Source organism: Paralichthys olivaceus, chromosome 7 (assembly GCF_024713975.1).
Source record: "Paralichthys olivaceus isolate ysfri-2021 chromosome 7, ASM2471397v2, whole genome shotgun sequence".
Lineage (NCBI taxonomy): Eukaryota > Metazoa > Chordata > Actinopteri > Pleuronectiformes > Paralichthyidae > Paralichthys > Paralichthys olivaceus.
Window position 1 is genome coordinate 17,753,430 of NC_091099.1, and position 18,659 is coordinate 17,772,088.

Here is an 18,659-nt window from a genome sequence, read left to right on the forward strand (position 1 = left end):
TTCCCAGCACCGGGCATCTTTAGGAGCTGGAAGAATGTAATTGTCATGAAGATAATTCCTTGCTGTGGGCTAGCAGGGCCCGGCTGCAAGGAGGGGACGACGGACAAATGGTAACTTCATTTATCAGGATCTCTTCTGAGGCTGGCTGGCCTGATTACCCAATCAAATGTCTAGTGTGGCTCAGAGCTGTCTGGGCCAACACTGGGGCTTTTTCAGCACTGCGCCCTGTCTATGTAGAAATATCAATGAATCTTTGTCAGGCTGCCATGGTTTACAGCCAAAGCCCTATGGTGTTGATGCAAAGTCTCTCAGAGAAAAGGACACTAATAATCTCTAAGTTTTTACACATTTACAGAAGCAGACATCGTCTTTTCCATATGCTTAATACTCTGTATATATTGAAACACAATTGGATCATTGTATTTTGAACTAGGAGATGAATGACATTCCTTAGATTGGTTTTAGTTTTTATTGTGCTGGCAGAGGATGAAAAGACTCTAGACTGAAGCAGACCTAATGCTCGGGTCTTCAAGGTTGGCTGGTTCTTGGGCCTCTCAGGGCAAAAGGCACAATGACCACATCTCTCCATGAGCCGAGCCACGGTGGACGTTTCACTCAAAGGGGTTACAGCATGACAGGGTATACGCCTCCACAGATCCTGTAGGAGGAAAATAGGACCGGTTCAGTCATTGGTCATTTGTGATGTGCCCTATGACACAAATGGTGAATATCTACTATACAAATAAAATTTGATTGATTGATGTGACACTGAGGTGGATTTCATACATCTCCTGTTTTTGAACTCAGTATGTTGGTTGTAGTTGACATTTCAAGGTATGTAGAGGGCTCAGTTTTGCGTCAAGGGAACTGTTATTCATGAGATTTGTGATTTGTGTGGAATAACAGATGGAATTCTTCCTGTACTGAGATGCTCCAGTTTATAGCTTGTAAATTTATATACACATCTGAGGCTTTTATATAATTGTCAAAACCTCTATCTCAGTAAAACATTTCAATTTTAAATGATACTGATTGAAATGGTTGTTTCCTTTTCCATAGGCAGACTCTGACATGATGTGCACGGCACTTATAGAATTATTCAAACCTGTTTTATAATCTCAGTTTGTAGCCATGTGATTTAGATAAGGGAGCAGTCGCTGCCTGAGAGCAGATTATAAACTGATCTCAACCCACTGTCTGTATCTCTGTATCTCTGTTCCTCTTATTATTTCCCTTTCTTTCTGACTGTCTTCCTCCATCACTCTCAGAATAAATCATATCTTTATATGCTGACCTTTGCTCTCTGCACCGGGTGTCTACTTAAGTGTGTTTGTTGGGAGCCCATGTTCATACCGATATAAGGGAGTAAAATTTTTCCAATAGCGGTATATCGGCTTATACGTATAAAAAAGGTAAATGATTCTTAAGATGTCCTTATCAAAACATCATGACAAAGATATTTTATAGTTTAACATAGCAAATAGGAAGCTAATGTTAGCTTTGTCCGGTAGCTCATTATCACTCTGTTAGTCAGTCAAGTTATTGGAGTTATATTTACCATAAAACCTCAGGCAAACTAGTAGCAATCGTTATGTCCCTGCATATATTCTGAATATATAGATTTCGCTGTTTCTAACTCTGCCTTTAAATGTCAGCGTCGTTCACAGCTATAGCGCCTAATCAGAGCAGTATAAAGGAGCTACATGGAGGTCGGACTGATTGGATTCTCCACGGTCACCAGCAGTGAAAAAAGTCTAATTAAGCCTTGAGAGTCCCGAGTCAAACTCCCCAGGATTACCCTGGCCCTGCACCCAACACCCCAACCCTGGGAGAGAGTGATAACTAGACTCTTATAATCTGAGGCAGGGGCTGAGGGGATGTGATGAAATCCGTGCCGACTGAATCTGACGTCACCACAGGATCAGTAGTATGTCCCTCACTGCTTCCTGTCATATCAGGTAAATTCCATTCAAGTCAAACGTCACAGTTTGAGATTTACGGAGTCTGCAACAACACAGCAGGACACGGTGGATGTAGCTGCCGTAATTTCAGTGTGTTTTAGTGAGATAATGATTAAAAAAAAAAAAAAACAGATTTCATGCAGACTTTCATCCGTATCCCCCAGCACTTTGAAGTCAAATTAGAAGTGTGTCTGTATGAGTGGAAACGACAGACAGATTAGAGAAGAGAATCTCCCCCTTCAGCGCCCCCCCCCCCCAAATCTCCCTTTTGAGACGAAACAAAACTCGGTAAAGTATCTTCCCCTTTTGTCCTAACTTTTAGGGCGTGGGTTGGACCTATGCTCTGAAATTTCCAGTTTGCTTTTCACCCGCTCCTTTGTTTGAGTGAAAGTACATGTTTACTGTGGTCGTTGTTCTTTAAAGAGTCCGTTTTTGAGGAGAACAACCCACAACAGGAGGCCGCTATTGATCAGGTGTTTGTCCATAGGAGGTGGGGATGAAGGGAAGAAGAGGTGAGGAGGGTGAGGGGTCAGGATAGGGTGAGAGACGGTGACCAGGACGTGCTCTGCCATTCACCAGGATGTGGCCACGACTGAAATACGGCTCCCTTCTTTTGATCTCGGAAACAATGCACCTGCTGGAGGCCTGAGGACATGTCCTCTCCTTGTGTCCTTCCCCATTTCTCTAAGGTCTCACTTGCCTGTATCCTAGTATCATTCTATGAGCAACTTTTTATTCTTGGACAATATCTTTTCTTTATCACCACAAAAGCTGAAAAAAATGCAAGAGCTCGTTGTCTCCTCTTGCCCTCTCACGGGATTCAATTGTTTGTGAGTTGTGTTTTCCACTCTAGCATCAAATGGCAGCCAGAGCGAGAGCTGAAATGCTCCTCTGGCCTCAAAACAAAAGCCCTTGAATTGGTTTCACTCGGTCTGTTTATCTAAGTTGTGATTCAGCCTGAAATGGGATTTTGTATTTTGAGTGGAAGTAGAGTTTTGGCAGCAGTGGCAGGGCTCCGTCTTTGACGGCCCTCGTGAATAAATTCCTTCCAAACGACTAGCTTCAAGAATGACTCATGATTAAAAACCTTCCAGTGACCCAATGCACTGCTATGATGGAGGCCCATTTTTTAAAGCATAAAGTCTCATGTGGAGCCGTCCTGTTTTATCCCTGTGACTCATATTGTGTGGACCTATAAAAGAGTAGGTGGCCACAGAGAAACCGCGCAGGACAGCTCGTCATTGCACTTGAGTTTGATTGACACGCCACTTCTTCTTTCACATCAGACATGGTAAAATGGTTTAAAAGTGGCTCTTTTGCATAACACTGGACAATTGCATGCCTAACCTCCATCATTCACCGCTGGGCCTCTGTGAATTCAAACTGGAGCAACCTCAACATATCTGTGTTTTGTAATGCTAAAATTAGCAGACTCTGAGGCATGTGCTTGATATGGTAATAGGGCAGGAAAACAGTGTTTCTGAGCTTGTTACCATGAATGTTTAACAAAGATGGTTTCTGACATTAGACTAAAAAATAGTTGTTTTTGGATGGAAGTTTAATATGGGAAGTATGAGTGGACAACACGATATGGATGGTGTTTTATTTTTTACAATCAGTTGAGAATCTTGGGCTTTAATTTTCATTCTTGACCTTGGAAAAATGTATTAATCTAGGAAATTCCCAAAAATACAAATCAAGGTGCTTCATCACATAAATATTCATTAATACCCTGAAGCCCTGCAACATTGTCCACAATGATAAAATATAACAAACAGTATCGCAAAAAATATGTGGTTGTAGGCTGAAGAGCTTAGGCACTAAATTGATTACTTGAGTGACAGTTAAGTACCACTGCTTTTTCCAGCTTCTTAAATCAGAGGATTTATTACAATTTCTCATAAACACTAGTTGCACTCAGTCAAGCTCATAACTCACAACAGTTCCATAAATTTGATAAACTGCACCAAATGTCACACCCTCATATATATCAGTTCCCAAACTGTGTTTTTTTCACATCAAGATCCATTAATTATTCCCTCAGAAAATGGGGATAATGTTGAAAAATCATCTGGTAAACCCTGAATCCGTCCCCTGAAACTTTTATGGGTTCCTCTGTCCAGCTGTTTTTGTGTAATCTTGCCTACAAACAATTAAACAAACAGATAAACATTCAAACAACCAACAGAAAAAGGACAAGGATGAAAACATGACCTCTTCTGTGGAGATAATAAACTGAAGATCTTTGCCCCATGGTTGGACAACACAACACATTTCAGTTTGTGACTTTCAGATGATATTCAGACACAGCACAGTTCTATCATTGTATTGTTATATCCTCCAGGCCTCATGGGAAGGGCTTTATTCAGTCTTTGCTCCAGTATCACTGTGCTGATTAGATGTTTTGAAGTGGGACACGCATGGATAGTCTCTAAGCTTTAAACATGGATCCCTATGATCAGTGTAACCACTCTGACTGTAACTATGACAGTATGGATTCAATACAACACACATGGGCTAATTCAAATAGCTTCTGTCATGGTGCCATGCGATTTTTCTCTCTTTATCTCCAACTTTAAACAAAGCTTTCTCAGAGGAAACAGAATAAAAACCTCCTACAGTGCATTGTGGTGGATGACTTAGAGTACTGTTGATTTATTTGTGGCATAAATGAACACATCTGTGACATAGAGACATTTTCCCTCATAGATCCACATAATGGCACCTCTCAGCCGCGCTGAGTGCAGGAGTGCTACTCTAAATGTTTAATGGAGGGCTAAGGGATAAGGGGCATCTTCTGTCTCTGTCTGCATAGTGTCTCATTCCCACCTGGCCGAGCTCCAGTGCTCACTGCAGCACTCTGACCCACCACACTGCTGCATTCAGACCGGATACAAGGCCTCATTGGAGTCTTTAAAGCTGTGCTAAACTTATTGACTAAGTTGTGCAGAAGCTTCAGTCTCCTGTTCTCGAACTTGGTCAGACTATAAAGTTCCACATTCACTTGACTCTTGTGCACTTCTGTTTCATTTTCTGGCTCCCCAGCCTCTTTGATGCAGTCTCACACAGGTAGTTGGACCACCACCCACCAGTCAGTGTCTCCCTCAGCATTTTCGGTGAAGCCCTGGTCGTCCCTTCAATGGCTCTTTCACTGCCGCGCAGTGACAATGCATTTTTTTCCATGCAATAAAGCAGATGCTGTATTATAGCAGCACAATACTGGGCCCATCTGAAACTGTTTTCCATGTGAATGGCACACCGGGATCAGGATGCCTACCACTGTGTGGGGCTTTTTGACTTGCCACTCCATAATGAGTGCACACTGGATGGAAAAGGAGCGGGCAGCTTCAACTGGCATTGTGATCACTGCATAGAGAGAGGAAATGCACTATAAAATGCTGATCCAGGCTTTTCTTCCAGGGCTGGGGCTCTTTATATTAACAAGAATGCAGAGATTACTGTGACATCGAATGAGCTTGTCAGCAGCTACATTCAACAACAGGCAGGAAACTTGCAATTTAAATATTTGTCCACCTAAAAATGGTGAAAGTCTACAAAAATAAAGTAAGTAGCTCTATTTTGCCTCTGAACTTACAGCTGTAGCAGGTGTCCTCTTGACTCCTCTTTTTCTAAGAGTCAACAAATCAAGAGCTAAAAATTTAAGTGAAAACAGCTTGAGAGTCTTAACCAGCAGAACAAAAAAGCCCTGCAATTAAATGATTAGCTTCCTTTGTGTGACTACCTGCCTTCTTCTTTATTGTTGTTTGGTGGACAGAGAGTTGAAGAGGCTCCCCTTGTTCGGAGATGTCTGCCCTCAGGGGCTTGTTGCATGGTGCAGTCCTCCCTTTCCTTAGAAACACTATTAAAACAGAGCTGAACCAGCACGGCCGCTTGACTGACTGAGAGCCTGTCAGCGAGACTCTTAGTTTCTAATTGAGCACTCAAGCAGAGAGGGACCTTGAAAGGCCAGAGGTACGCGGCCAGACGCGCCGGTTGGTCAGTCACCCTTCACAGACTTGATTTCAGGCTGTAGAAGGACCTGCTGCAGACAGGCACCACTCAGACCTCCCCCTGATGCTGGGGTGTCCTTGGCCCCCTCCCACCACTCAGAGGGCTTATCCTCTCTGACAAGAGCTGCTCGATGTCTCCAGTCGGTCACGTCAAGGACACACATCTGTCATGTCAAGAGCCCGGAGAAACAGCGGCAGCACCGGACACATAAAAGCCCAGACAAGGACACGTTAAAGCACATTAACCTGACTCCAGTCCTACCTCAGAAGAAGGACGTCACTATGGGAAACAGGGAAGCAGCTGTGGGTGTATAAACAAATTGTATAATTTGAATTCTGCCTGTATCGTGGGTTGATAGCATGTTGCTAGTGTAGTTGAGGAAACAATGGTGCTGGCTCCAGGTTAGAAATGTTCAACTTGTATTGTATTTAACGCCCAGTGGAACACACTGATGTAGCAGCCCACCAGCAGCTGTCTGTAGACTTGTGTTCTACAACATAGAAAGCAATGCTTTACTAGTGTCCCAATTTAGCATTTCTAAGCAGTGCACAATGTACAATGTGTTTTTTGATCTGACAACTGCATTTATGATGAATGAAAAACATTAATAATGGTTTACAGATCACATTTATTGGTTGAACATGGGTCATAAAGTTTAACCACTGACTGAGACCATGGTCCTGGCCTTCAGGATACTATGTGTGTGGAGTGGGTAGGTGTGTCTTCACCCAGCGTATTCCAATAAACACTTTGTTAATCCTATATATTTAGGGAGATTAAAACATGCGGCAGTAGTGCATTTTTCAACTCTGGCAAGAAGAAATGGTAAACTTAAAGTTTTTGTGATTCATTTCCCTTCAGTCCATTTTTAGAACAAGAATTAAAAAGGTTCCTCAGCGTCTTTGAGATGAGTTTCCTTATACCAATTTTAAATTTTTTATATCCAACCTTTTCCATCAAAGACATCTGGTGTTTGTAAGATGGAAACCATGCTGTCAGTTCAGCTTGCAGTAAATAGCTTCCTCCATTTTGAATTATAAATAGTGGTGAGCAAATAAAAACAAGCTCACAAAATCCATTACCTCTTCCCTGTGTTTATTATCTAAATTAGCAGTGAACATCTGTCCCATGTTGTTGTATCATTTCTCTGAGGAGAACAAGGTGTTGTGTCACAACTGCAGTGACATTCATCTAAATTGTTAATAACTAAACACGTAGCACAGAGAAATTGCACCACTGAGGAAATTCAGGCCTGCAAATGACGAGTCTGTGGTCTCCCCCAAAACAAGAGAGGGCCTTTCCCTGCAGCGTCTTCTTATCCAGTGTCTTTGACACGGTGCATTCAGCCAGAGCTTGTCTGTCAGCTTCATTTTGTCACTAATTTATTCATTTAAGCAGTGGCAGCCACATTCAAAGACAATGGCGCAGAAACTCTGAGTTGAATTAACCTCAATAATTATGCAGATTTGCTGGAAGAAAAGCTCAATTGTTACACACTTCTCAAAATTCCTGCCCCCTCCTGTGCTCAACATCCAAGTTGAATAAATTACCAAACCCAAGAAAATATTCCAGCGTCCCTCTTCAGGATCCACTTCATTACTTGTGTGAGAATATTACCCCACAAGGTCAACCATTCCTGTTTATGTGTGCATCACCAATGGTTTTAACATAGTCCTCAGTCTAATGGAAGCGTGTGTTCAATGTGAGTGCATCATCTTGTGCCGGCAGAGCAGTGGATCCATTTTCTCAAAACATTTTAAAGGAATCCACTTTAAGTGTTTCCAATAAAAGGCCCAGTTTAAAGTGCTAATGGGTCATTTGATCAATACATGAGCTTTTCCACTGTAAATACCAATGATGGTTGAACACTGGAGCATTGGAGTCCATTACTTGTTTACGTCAATGCCGGCGCCATTTGAGCTGCGATGGGATGTTTATGGATGTAGTTTGGACTTCAAATCATCCTGACATTCTGTAACTGTAAAATCTAATTCAGGTAAAACAATTCAATGTTGTCCTACTGTTAGTTTAACTTCTGTCCTGGCAAATATTTGGCCACTTCCATATGGGATTACATGAGATTTCTTTACATCAACAATCCAAAATATATTTAGATATGCATGGTGACACATATATAAGCCTAAAGTAAACTGTATATTTCATGTTTCTTGCATCAAAAGACTTTCTCCAAGTTTCTCAAAAGTTATGTTTGGAGACACTTTATTCTACAGAGCTCTATTTTACAGCTAATTTCCTGAAGCTCTTTGTCACAATTTCCTCAAATGACAAGGATATTTTCAATGTTATTTCTCCAAACAAAGTTATGACAAACTGCGTTTTGAAAATGTCTTACTCTCTAGTTCGCCTGCTCACTTCCATCCCATCTATAGTCAACGTTGATGCACCTTTGTCCTATTTATATACACGTTATATGAAGCCTTTAGTCAACTACTCAATCAGCTGATTGATTTTTTGTTGCCCAATTGAACTGATAAAGATAAAAAGGCAGCAAAACATCATTTTCTTCATCATTTACTTTTCTGACAGTTCCTTTATTTTGGATGTGATAATAAAGCCTGAAACCAGCCTGTTGATCTCTCATGGCCTGTGCTGCATCACCTATTCTGCTGGAAATGAAAGTTACATTAGTGATGTTTCCATGGCGTCCATGATGTTTTCAGTGAGGCTTCACAAGTGTTCATCCGTCTATAGCTTGATGCTTGTCAGTCCAAGTTATTGTCGACTATTGTAAACTTGCTAGTATAGAAACAGTCATTACATAACTTAACTGCGCATGAATGCACACACCATTGCTGCGCTGTGGTACAACAAACATCACCTCTGACCGTTGTGGAACAAAACAAGCTGTTTGCACGACCTTGATCTTACATAAATTGCATTTAAAGGTACAGTGTGTAGAATTTAGTGATATCTATCCCTTTCACCTAAATCCTACACACTGGACCTTTAATAGACACATGAAAGAGTAATTGATGATTGGAGCTGTAGTCAGTGACATTCTGACTTTTATTCAAAGCAAGCATTTTAAAACTGAGTGTAACTGCAGGTCAGAGTGATGACATCCAGTCTTAAATATAATCACACAGTTGAGATAGTAATAATGTATTTGCTGAATGTGGAAAAACAACAATAACAGAGGCCCATTTTCAACAAGGGCGGCTGAAACTCCTGCCTAATGCACAACACAGAGGAGGAGATGAAAGCCTCCCTCAGACAGTGAGGCTGGTACTCAACCTGTCTCAGATGAAGGCTGGTGATGGATCTGGAGAGTAGGGAGCCCAGCGACGTTGTTTTTAGGACTGATTCCAAAAAAAGTCTCCTCCTCATCGTCTGTGTTTACTTTTAATTGGTTTATCATGTGCTGTAATGATGCAGGATCAGTCAGTGGGGCCTGTGTGTAGCTTCTCATCATGGTTTTCCCAGCATTATGTTGTGTTTCTACTGTTAGTGACCACTGCCTCCTCTAAATGCTGTTGGTTACTCAAAGACAACATGTGCCGAGTGTGTGTTTGTGTGTGTTTAGGGATATTCCGGGTGAGGGTGAATTATTGATACAGTGTAAATCCAATCTGGCTCATGGCAGGTGCGTGGTGCACTGTTTGCTGTGTGAAAGAGTGCGTGTGTGTATGTGTGTGAGATGTCAGACTGGAAGAAGAAGCAGTGCTGTAATTAAAAGGCAGCACAGTCTGCAGTCCTGCCCACACACATTCAGCCTATATCCATATAGGTTTGAAATGTAGTTTGCATACACACATGACCACAGAAAGATTCATATATATAGTGATGCAGCACAGAAAACACTCTGCTTCTTCTTCTTTTTCCTTCAGTCTCAGTTGAGCAGTACATTGTTTTTCTCTCCCTCTGTCTCGCTCTTTGTACTCTCGGCCTCTCTCGCTCGCTCACAAACTTCACAATATGCCACACTCGAGCTGCAGCCGTCTGTTATTGTGCAGCATGCAGACAAGCTGCTCGGAGCTGAGCAGTGATATCATCCCATTGTGCCTGTGCTGTCACCTGCACCGAAGAGCACGGGGTCCAAGCAAGAGAGGAGAGGAAAAGAGAGGTCGATGGAGAAAGGAGGCAGAGGGTGGAGAGAGAGGAGTCTTGCAGGGGGAATGGAGGACATCATGGTCTCCCTCCATTGGGCCAGTTAGTAGCACAGACCTCTGCAAAGACTCCTGGGACAAACATCAGAGAAGGCCAAGCAGTTGTTAGTACCTACGTCAAGGATATAATGTTTTCATAGGTCTATATTAGAGACAGGTCCCTTTCTTTTTATTGGATTTGATCATATGTCCTCCACAGATACTTTTAGAATTGTTTGATGTATACACTCTACTGTGTCATCCAAGTTTAGAAAGAACCATCCTTCCTCTGATTTGTCCACTTTCTCGATTCCTTCTCACCACTTCCTCCATTTTTGCCACAGCAGTATTATAGGAAAGGGATACTTTCGGTCACACACACGATTCTGCTGCTCTTTCTCTATATTTTACTCTGGAATGAACTCCAGTCACGTCTGCTCTTCATTTACAGATGTAGATGTTAAAGCCTCAAACAGCTTGATTCTTGCTTTTCCTTTCAGGCCTTCAATGTTGGAGCCAGCACTTCTAATACACTTTAAAAAAAACAATATTCACCTCTGTTTTACGCTTCAGATTTTTGGGGCAACATGCTAATGAATGATCTTTAGAGGTACATGTAGACAAAAAATTGGGCCAACTTCCTTCAAAGACTGTAAACAGGGTCACGTCAAACAGCTGCACAACCTCACACTACACAAGCACAAGTACAAGCACACAACTTTGCAGATTTTCATTGGAGGAATGTACACACACAAAAAACCCACTAACAACACACTACACACACAGAGCAGCTAACTAGCCAACACCTCCACACCTTCACTGTCTTTTCACCACTGCTCCTCTCATTTGCTCTTGCCTTTGGCACATACATTCTTTCTCTCCTCTCCTGTATTTCACATCGCTCCATCTCCCCCCGCTGCATTTTTATCTCAGCACCGGCAGCAACCTTGTGTGTGTGTGTGTGATTGTGTGTGCATCGGTCTTGTGTAGATGGGCTAATTAAACCCTTCAGCGCTTTCTCCTTCACCACCGGCTCAGTCGTCTACACCTCAACATAATGTCACACCACAGACGCTCCCGCACCACTGCTTTTGGTTGGTTTCACTTATATCAAAGTTATTTTATAGGATTGTCTGTGAGCAGTATGAGTATTAAAGCAGTGAACACAAGTTGTTGTTCCTTTCCTTTTTTATTTTATTATATTTTTGCTGTTCACTCATTGAGCGCAGTATGGATTTTGGAGGAGGAGGTGAAGGATCAGAATGTACGTTTCTGGATCCACTAGAAAGACCACGACTTTGTGTTTGTGCTATTAAAAATGAAAAGCATGAGAGGCCCTCCTGTGACGCTTCAAGGTGTTTCTCCTGGCCTTCTCTCTGCCTCGTGTTTACTCTCTGTTGAGGTGTGTAGTTGTGTTTGAGGGAAAACTTTCTTTGCCTGTGGAAAGCATTCAGTTCACTGCAGGTTCTCCAGCAGTTGTACACGGCTCTACACAACTGGACTGGCCTGAGTTTCTTGAAGATGTTCTGCAGTTCTGCTTGACTGGAGAGAAGTTCCAGGTATTTAAATGCCCCACGAGCGTGTGAATATGTGTGCAGCGTGTGACTATGAGCATGCGAGTATACTGATGTCAGCATTTAGCTCAAAACACTGTGTCTCAGAGCAGCTTCACTGAGCCAGATCTCCAAGGCTCATTCAGCAACACTAGGTTTTAGTTAAAAAATGCTATTGCTGTTACTACGGTTACACCTGCCGTCCACACTAGTCTGGAGTTTTGAGCGTTGAAAACTGAAAATTTTAGAAACATTGCGAGCCACATTTTTTATTTTTGAAAACTCTAGATCTGAGTTTTGTTCTGGATGGGCCAAAACCAGATGTTTGGAAGTGATGAAAATCGTTTCTAGTTCGTAATGTTTATTTTTGTTCTTATTACTGATACTGAGATACAACTTTTGTGTGGATGAAGATTTTTTTGGTTTTTAAAATAGCATTGTTTTGCTCAAAATACTTGACGGCACCACTATTCCTTCTAAAATACTGTTTATGTTTGTGTGGCCACTATATGTGGTTGTGTGCTTCTATGGGGGATTTAGGTTGTGGAGACAGGTGGTGTGAGAGCTGGACACAGCGTGGGTGAGGATGAAGAAGAGGAGATCAGGAGAAATCTCATTCCCCTCCTGCTGCACTCCCAGGATGTCTTCTGGAGACACCAGGCTCCCTCAGCTGTTGTTATGGTTCACTAATGAAACTTAATGAATGCTAATGAAACGTATTTCAGGAATGACTGTTGAGCAGCGACCTCAACTTCAGCTCTTTTCTTCTGTAGCCGGTTGTAAAGTAACGGGTGCAAAATGCTTTTGTACAGCGTTAAATAAAACTGCAGTTGAGCCACCGGGCTGTGGATGGTGTGTAATGCGTCAGTGGGGCAAGTTGTTTGTTGCTTATGGCTGCAGTGTTGCTCACAGTAATGAACAGTCTGGATGACGCACCCCGTGCAGCATCGATCGCACACTCTCACACAGACGGCGGGTGGAAATTGGTCCTGGTGGGGAAGGGTAGGAGGTGCACACATGCCTGCACCTTCTGTGGACACATATGGAAGCAGGGATCAGCACACATATACATACTGAGTGTGTGTGTGTGTGCGTGCGTATGCGAGCGTGTGTGAGCATGTGTGACAGTGTGTGTTTATTGACGTCTGTGGGTGCTCACTGGACCGAGGATGATCTTCTTATTGGTGGCAGTATGGCGCGTATAGAGAGGTCCGTGCTCGGCAGGCCTTTCTCTCCCTTTGCTGCAGAAGTCGCTTGGATCTCTTCCATCTCGCCTCATGTCCTCAGCTGGTGCTCCCTACTGTTGGAGACAAGCCCCACACATACACTGTGTCAAACCAGGCTGTAGACTTTCCTCTCCTGCCTCATTACCACATGAATTGTTGCCATTTTGCCATATACTGTATTCCTATTGTTGGCAAGTTACTCAAAGTCACTGGCTCGTACATGGTGAGCTAACAATAGCCAAAGAAGGAGGGATTCTTCTGTCAGATTGCTTTTATTATTCACTGGTATTACTGTAGTTTTATGATTACCCTCATTGCAACATTGCTGTTGTCTTGATGGTCAGATGATCAAACATGTTTTATACAAGCCAACAGTTTTCCACCTCAGTGGGATTATCATTAATAATTCCATATTGCAGTGAGAAGCAACACGACAAACAAAGGAGCCGACAGACAATACTAACAAATCTACGGGAACTTCTGGGAACAGTCAAACAAATATAATGTGGTAAATAGACTCAATGTTGTTCTTCACAAGTGTGTTTACTTTTTAATTCTTCTGAGACAAAAGACATATGATGTCCATCCATTGTGTTTGCTGAGCCATAAAGAAAAACTGTGGTTTATTAAGACTTTTATTTCTGAAGCTCTGTCCTCTACTCTCTGCGATAGAAGTGTAGTCACTGCAGTAATGACTGAGATCTGGAAGCATAGCAACATTTCCACATAATGGTTCAACAAACATTAAGACAGTCATACATGTGGGAAACAGACCCAAGTCAGTCAAGAGAAAATGAAGAGGAAACCCAAACTGTCTGGTTTAAACATCAGTGTTTGTGAGGGGGGGCTGTGGCTCAGGGGGTTGTTGGTGAATGGAAAAACTGTTCTGTAAAGTGTTTTGATTGATTGTCAAGACTAAAGAAGAGCTATATAAATACAGACCATTTACCTTTTACCACCATTGTTTACAGATTACCCTCTTGGTCTAGATTTGTCCTGATGTTCTCGCAGTAGTCTTGTACATTCACATTTTGCCATTCGCAGGCGAATTACGTGTTATCAAAGTACCAGCTTGTTCAACACAGCTAATATCAGGGTCTCATACAAATGTCACAGTATATACACATTGCACTGTCAAACAAATACTGTAAGTCTGGCGAACTTGAGGGTTTGTTTAAAATGTATTATCGTCTTTGCTTCCTGTTGTTGCTGCATTTCCACGTTTACAGTTAACTCTGAGTGAAGTGTTACTGCTAATGAAACTATAAACTATAAATGAGAGTACAGTAGAATGATGTGTTAGCAGTGTGCATCACAGAAACAGATTTAATGTGAATATCAGGGGAAAGAAAAACGAGGCGGGTGCTGCTCTGGCTTCTGTTGAGTTGAACTATTGTCTGTTTGGAATTGTGTCGAGTTAGAATGATATACGATACATGACACCACAGGTCCTTAACCTCAGGGATGGTCTGCTGCTTGTGTGTGTGTTAAATCTTTTCTATTCTACACGTTCTTTGTTGTTGTTTTTTACTGCACTCGCTCTGCCTCTGTCTCTCTCCCTCTGTCCTTTTCGTTTTCTCTCCATCATCCTCTCTGTTGTGTGTGAGCATGTTAACACTCCAGCTATGTCACTGAGCCTCATGGCACCATGGAAACCAGTTGCAGCATTCTCTATCTGTGTCTTTGTGTGTGTGTGTGTGTGTGTGTGTGTGTGTGTGTGTTGCTGATGGGCGGGGATCAGGGTCTTGTTTAGTTTCAAAAAGCTGAGGAGAGGTCGTGGCCGTCCCTGTGGGCCTCTTGCTGTAATTCATGTAAATTCCCTTAAGACCTTGGCAGCTTTGTTTTCCACATTGTCCCCAAACCTGAATCTGATGCCTGTGTCATCAACTGAGCACGATGCAAAGTTAACGCTTTATTTTCTTCATTGTGAAATTCCTTCGCTTTCCTTTGTTACATCAAAGGAGCAACTATAGTTAAACCAGACACCGATACAGGTTATCGTGATAGTGCTGCTATGCGATGATACCAGACCCTTGTGTGTTAGTGTGTTGAGATGAGTTCAGCCGGAGTTAACAAGGATAAAATTGACACTGCGATGTGTTTGCCAGAGGACAGTGCTCGTCTGTCATATCAAAGCATTGTAAGGGTTTATTACTTAATGGAGAATCAAATTTAAACAATTACTGAATAGATGCTCCAAAGCAATATCACTCAAACAAACAAGTGTTGAAAATGACTCGTAGGAATGTGTTAGTGGCAAGCGTTAGAGAACTAAATCATCTGTATTTGTTCTTTTACTCTGTCTCTGACAGCGGTGAAGTATTTTACAAGTGTCCCTCCCACCCTTCGCCCCACCCTGCCTCGATAGCCTTGTGAACCCAGCCCCTTATTCTCTTCACGAGCCAATCATATTTCACTCCCATTCACGTCTCTGAATGGGATACTCAAAAGGGAGTCCTCATCAGGAACACCCACTGATAGGTGAACGCAGCCCCACACACACACACACACACACACACACACACACGCACACACACACACACGTAGACAGTTCTAGTTAGCTTGGTCTGGACCACAGCATGAACTTTGTTCTGTTAAAAGTTGCCATTGAAATATGCAGTTGCCATTGAAATATTGTTCTTCTATTGGTGTGGTGACAAAGAGCAGGGAGGGCGGCAGTCCCATCTCAGTGTGAGTCTGAAGGAGCAATGGGCCGGCGGGGATCACCCAGTGTCTCTGCTCAACGGAGTCAGTGTGCAGAAATAATGCCCATTAAACTTGGTCAATCACGCCCCCTCGCTCAATGAAATATGCCCCTTTCACTCATTTCATACCACAATCTATACACCTCTCCACCATCCATCATCTCTGAAAGATGTCTGCAGCTTTTATTTATGATTCATTTTTCAAATTAATGGCTTCTTATGTTGTGACGTTAGATGCTGAGAAAGCTTATTGTGCTGAGTTATGTTGTGTAGAAAATGACTGAAGTGTGTACATTAGTAAATTGAGGTGGAATTCCAGCGTAGAGGTTTCATGTCTCTTGACCACCGGTGAAGCTCTGCTGGTCTCTAGGCTCACGGTTTCATCGTGGTATGTGGGTGGAAATTATATACTCGCGGTGGGATGTAACAATGACCATGTTGTGAAGCCATTGAGCATGTCCCACTGGTGCAGACAGAAGTCATATGGCTTTGTAGGATTATTAAGTGGTGAGTCCCACAACGGCAAGGAATAGTACACCACAATGAGTAAAAGTGCCACAACCACAAAGCATAAATAATCCATTACCAGTAAAAATTGCACTCAAGCAAAATGTTCAGACATATTGTTACCTCAGCTACGGAGGACTCACTCAGGAGTATGCTTATTTGCTTTTAAGCAAGATTGCTCAAAAACAGCTGAGCAGATTTTCATGAAACTTGGTGGAATGATGGAGTACGGGTCACTGATTTTCATATTGCAATTTGGGTATTTCAACATTTTTACAATTTTCCAAGGGCACAACTCACTGATTTAATGAAAATAATCAGGTACATGTAGGAAACTGTAGTGTGTGAAACCCTCTGACTGATACATCATTAGATATGACATTATATTACACTGTTTATACTAACACAGGAGTGTGCCAGCAGCTGTTTACTATTGTAGCCACTCATTGTGGAGTTTTAACTTAAGTAGTACTTACACTATTAGGTAGTTTAGTCCAGTGGTTTCCATCCTAGGGGCCAGGGCCCCTCTGAGGAGTCAATTTGAAGAGCAAAGAAAAACAAAGTTCTACAACACAAATCAATTTCATTCATTTGTTATTTTGCTTTAGATTTAGAGGGGAAATGTCTGTTTTTGTTAACTGGTAACATCTCATAGATCATGACAAGGGCCCAGACTATGTAGATATTGACATAAGAAGTCAAAAACCAAACAGGTTAGGAATGACTGATTTACACTATATTACATTGTATCTGCTCATCATTGGCTTTTATATGAAAAATCACTGTTAAATTAGATTACGATGAAGTACGGTGGAGTGGATGCAAGTGAAATAACCCAGACTTGTACTTGTTAATGTATTAGGTTTCATTCCACCACTGTGGCCGAAGAGGGAGATAAAGTGTGAAATAAAGTTTTTAGTAGATACCGGAGTCTAAATCATTGTTCACTCTGATGGACAATGTTCATTGAGACAGATTATGTTACATTTCTGTGCTTTTGTAGTAAGCGGGGCATTATTTAGAGGAAAGGCCAGAGAATAGTGACTCTTTCAGACCATTGTTACCCTCTGCAACCATAGCTAACGGATGCCAAAAGACCTTTTTCTCTTACACCTATTCTGTTTAAACGGGTTGCAATAATACCAGTGAGGAGTCTGCAATAAATAAGCCTCCCCTCCCTGAGTCAACTAGATTAGATTGCATGGGGACAGCTGTTGAGTGTAGGTGAGCACTTTCTCTGGCTTCTCACTGTATGGGAAAGGAAGTCTTTAGGATGTGCCTCAAGGCGTTCTCCTTTTATCTGTGTTGCTGTGCTGCGTCTCCTCCACCTCCACCCTCTATTGTACATTTAGAAAGCTGCATTGACACGAGCACAATCAGTGCAGCTGACAGTTATTTTCATGTACACCGGGCCACATTTGATTTAACATGCAATCATAGTGTCAGTTTTACATTCATGCTTTGCCAAATGCACATCGCAGGATGTTATGCTCTGTCGTCTCCTCATCCCGCTGACAGTAGCATCCCTTACACAACAAATAACTTTTTCAACATTTAATGCTCGCGCTCAAATGTGAGTAAAACAATACATAAAAAAACACACCCAGTAACTTTGTAGATTCTGCTAGTTGTACATGTGATACCAGGAAATGTTTAACCCCCATTGTAGAGAGACAAAAGGTTGTGTTAATCTCACTGTGAGAGAGGAGGGAGGGTCAGGGGAGGGACGTGGGAGGAGAGGTTGTGGGTGTGGTGGGGGGGTGGTTTGTGAGAGAATGGGCTTGTCTCTCTTCGTTGTCACTCAGTCACAGCAGACACGTCGAGGAATACGCAGCTACTGGGATTAACACAACCGAGCGGCAGATGCACACGCCGAGGGGATTTATTTTAATTTACATGTGCAGAGATAAAGGTGATGTATATACTCTGTTTTGTTAACAGCAACCATGTAACCACCTGTTGTGAGGAGACTGATGCTCCCAGAGATCTGCAGGTGATGGGAACAAATCCACTGATTCTGATTCTCTACAGGATGTTTCACGCTGAACCGATGAAATGTCCTGGTTGATTTTACTACTACTAAATCGATTAGTTTGAAATTAATTATCAGAAGTTTTGATTGCTTATTTTTAAGTTCTGTATGAAGGAAAAATATTTCATATTTAATGCTATCAGCTTCTCATATGTGAGGATGTGCTGTTCTTTCTTTCGTTCTTCAAGTTAAACACTTTTTTGACTGTTCACCAGACAAAATAAGGACCTTTAGTGTTCAGCTTTTGGAAGTGTAATTGTCTAAACATCTCAATGATTCGATTAAAAATGAAGCAATAGTGGATTAGTTGACAAGCAGAAAATAAATATTGTTTTCGTGAATTTCATTTCATTTCATTCTGTCTTCAAGCAAAATTGCAAAACATCACCAAGTTCTATTGTGATGATTTGCAGCTTTTAGAAAAAGAGATCGATAGATAGTATTTTGAATATCATTCGGGTATAGACTGCTGGTTGTTTATCGTCATTTTATACACCAAACTGATTATATGCAGATTAATCAGTAAAGAATATAATGGTGAATTCTAATGGTAAATCG

At 42.0% G+C, this 18,659-nt stretch overlaps 1 protein-coding gene across 9 annotated transcripts in view; it reads left to right on the forward strand.

Annotated features, from left to right (window-relative positions):
• Nucleotides 1–18,659, forward strand: part of LOC109624448 (neuronal cell adhesion molecule-like) — a 77,977-nt gene that overhangs the window by 7,486 nt on the left and 51,832 nt on the right. The window contains exon 1 of one of the 9 annotated variants that reach the window (XM_069528298.1): nucleotides 17,870–17,981. The exons of the other annotated variants lie outside the window; for them this stretch is intronic. The gene's annotated coding sequence lies outside the window, so the exon portion shown is untranslated. Of the gene's footprint in view, nucleotides 1–17,869; nucleotides 17,982–18,659 lie in introns of those variants that run through there. 9 annotated transcript variants of the gene reach the window in all.